Source organism: Grammomys surdaster, unplaced genomic scaffold (assembly GCF_004785775.1).
Source record: "Grammomys surdaster isolate TR1022 unplaced genomic scaffold, NIH_TR_1.0 227, whole genome shotgun sequence".
In the NCBI taxonomy this organism is placed as follows: domain Eukaryota; kingdom Metazoa; phylum Chordata; class Mammalia; order Rodentia; family Muridae; genus Grammomys; species Grammomys surdaster.
In genome coordinates, this window is record NW_021604672.1 from 595,076 (window position 1) to 598,727 (window position 3,652).

Genomic DNA, 3,652 nt, shown 5'->3' on the forward strand with positions numbered 1-3,652 from the left:
TACCCTTGACTCCAGAGCACAGATATTATAATTGGTAATATAAATAAGAAAAATTGAGTTTTTCATGGCTGTTAGCATGTATCACTTACTCAAAACATTGTGATAGATAGATTTTCTTTTTATTGTTGTCTTGTTTTGCAATCCCTGATGTCGTTTCTTTGGTCTACTTTGGTCATATTATTTGCTCCACAAAGACTGGGACAAGAGTCTTCTATCTGAGGGTGATATACCACAGATCTTTGGGTTGTAGGGCACATGCCAGCCGGGCACCCACCGTCCCCAGCCAGAGCTCTGCGACCTTCCTTCCTCTGCTCATGTCTTCACCTTCTTCCTTCTTTCTGTTTAACAATTGGGTTTTTAAAATCAAGGCCTCATTTAGATGTGTGATCTCACTTTGTCATTTTATCTCGGGTGTAATGGTATTATCTATTAGTTTAAAAACTGGCCCCTCCATCATTGAAAGAGAAAACAGAATGGCAGCTTTTAGGACCTGTGGGAGAAAGAAGAGAAGAATTATTTGAAGGCTATGAGGTTGCAGACATGTAGGATGAAAGCATTCTGCTTCTCAAGAACATGAAAATGCTAACACGACAAATAGACAAGCAGGGCAAGACAGTAAATAAATTACATAGTAAATGCTCTTTACTATCATTTTTAAAACTGCAAAAAAAATAGTTTTTGACATCTAGAAAAAAAGATTTCTCTTTGTTTGAAGAGACTCAAATTGAATTTGTCACAATTAGATACAAATTAGCACTGACTGTAGAGGAAGTTTATTCGGCCACATGATCCAGAATAACACCTTGATGCTGGCTCTGGCTAGCAGCAGAATTTTCAGTACTCACATAACAGAGTCCCTTGGGCCACTCTGTCAGTCTAGTTAAGAATGTATGTTTTGTCCCCTGGATCACCTCAATATTACCAGATCATTGGTTCTCAAACTCCTTTGTGCAGAAACAACCCAAACTTATTATGAATGTACAGTCCAAGGCTTACCCTACATCTACTAAGTTATAAATCCACTAGGATTGAGTCCCAGAAATGTGAATGATCTATAAGCTGTCTAAATGTTTCTGATACTGGCTCATTGGATCATGGTTTTAGAAATTTGGTTTTTATAAGAAATGCAGCTTTACTAGAAAAGACTCAATATTCAGTGGGTGTTTGTTTTGTTTTGGTATGGTTTGGTTTCATTTTCCTCATATAGCTCAAGCCCAAAGCTTTGTGTTTAGTTGGGACTTACATGTAGGTAAAAAAAAAAAAAAGTTATTCTGCTGGATTTACCCAAATCAGATGGACTTTGTGACATGTGCTTCTTCATAATTAGTTGTACATTGACTGTTGGGTAAGCCATATGAGAAGGAGCTGGGAGATGATGCCAAAACTCCAAAACCATTTGTGTTTAGTCTCTTGAATTTTGGTCACTGATTTCATGTAGCCTCAATGGTTCGTCTTGCTTGTTAATTTGTTGGGAGTTAGAATCACCTGGAAGACACAATTCTGGGTGTGTTTCTGAGAGAGTCTTACTCTGTCTAAGTGGGTTACACAACTTTGTGGGCTGGCGGCCCTGGGCAAAAGAAAGGGGAAAAGAAAAAAATGTGTGTTGGGAACCATATTTATTTTTCTCTGTTTCCTGACACAATATGTGTCTGCAGCATGACTCACCACCTCCAATTCCTACTACCATACGTCCCCATCATGATGACTGTGATCCATCAAACCATGAGCCAAAGGAATCCTTCTTTCTTTCAGTTTCTTTGCTCATATATTTTGCCACAAAAATGAAGAAAACAATCTACTACTACACATTTCTTTCTTGGACTTTTTGAAATTACTCATTAGCATTTAAGTGGATATGAAAAGCCCCTAGCTTTAATCTTATTTTCCTCTTTCAAGCTGTGTTCTTAATTCAGTATTGCAGAACATGTGTAAGATATCCCAGGGTCTAATCCATCCTTACAAGAATGACAGTGGATATATTTTACATTTAATAGACTTGAGAATTTTATTTTTTTGAATGAAGGAAAAAAATTATTTATCTAGCTGGCAAGCAACTTGCAATTGCCTCATCTAGATTAGAGTCACTTAAATTTTTAATAGTAAATTTAAAATTATTTTAAAATAAAAAAATAATAAAATTTATATTTATGATATCACCAGGATATACAATAACAGTTCATCAATTTTTCCCTAGAAATTAATGAGATAATATGTTCATGTACTATAGGATATTTGCCCTTCAGGTAATTGACTAAAGAGATTAGTGAGAAAGGCATTGCACACTCTGAGAGTAAGTTTACACTGCCCAAGTAGATTCTTGATGCACTCAATATTGCTTAAATTTATTTCCCACAATAACATAGATTTTAGCTCAAAATTTGCATGTACAAAATTAACTTCATAACAATTTTATCTCTATGTATTTAAAAATGACTCCATACTTGAAGAATATAAATGTTGCAAGGGAAAAATTTTAAAAATGCATCAGATAGTTAATACTTTCATAGATTTGGCAGTTAGTTTTAAGGGTCTCAGCTATGGTACGTTTTCTTTCTCTTCTGAGTTGCTTTATTAAGATATAAGTGATAGTACAAATTCAAAACTACATTCAAAACTCATCCAAGATTCTTGGCATTTCAGAATGTCTTAAGAGACTTTCAAGGACAGGTCCAACATCACAGAGGCTTAGAAGTGAGGACCTCAGAGATGGGGCATGAGGACTAGTGTGTTACTGAGTTGTTCAAGGTGCATGATGGTAGAGGGCTGATTTGACTCTCCATCAGGGTGATGCAATCCCCACTGGTTAGAAGGAGGAAACATTCGGACATTTGTCTACTTTGCCTTTGTTTAACACTTCCCAAATGGCCATTAGAGGCCCACATGGTAACAAGGACTTCTGTTTCTTCTAGTTTTATTATTCAGGCTCTAGAGTGGGTCCCATGATTTCCCTCCCGGGGAGCAGGGAAAGGTTCTACATCTTTCTTCTAGCCCGTAGACTTCAGGAAAATGGATGAGGTATATATGATCACGTGTATGTGACTGTGTCCGGCGAGATTGGAAGCCGTCTTCATGGAAAAATTTCCCCCAAGTCTGCTTGGCCAGATGTGGATGATCTGGGTCATTTGTTTCACAGCCTTAAATGTCTGTGACCAGGAGATGGATAAAAGGTTCTGCTTTAATAGACAGCATGTGTTGCTTTCACAGAGAACCTAGATTTGGATTCCAGCACTCTATGACTTCTCACAAGTCAGCAACCCTCATGCCAGGGGGCTAATGGCCTCCTCTGACTTCTTTTGTACCATGTGATCATGTGATGCACACATGTACACACACATACACACATATACACACACATACACACATATACACATACACACACACACACACAACTTCTGTATTATTTTTTCTGAGATGTGGTCTCGCTATGTAGCTTTGACTGTCCTGGAACTCACTTTGTCGATTAGTCTGAACTTGAACTAACAGAGATCCACCTGCTTCTGACTCCCTAGGATATGGGCATGGCATACATGTATATGTATGTGTATGTATATGCCATATATATGCGTGTGTGTTACATAAGTGTGTGTGTGTATGTGTATATAATATATATATATATATATATATATATATATATATATATATATATATATAT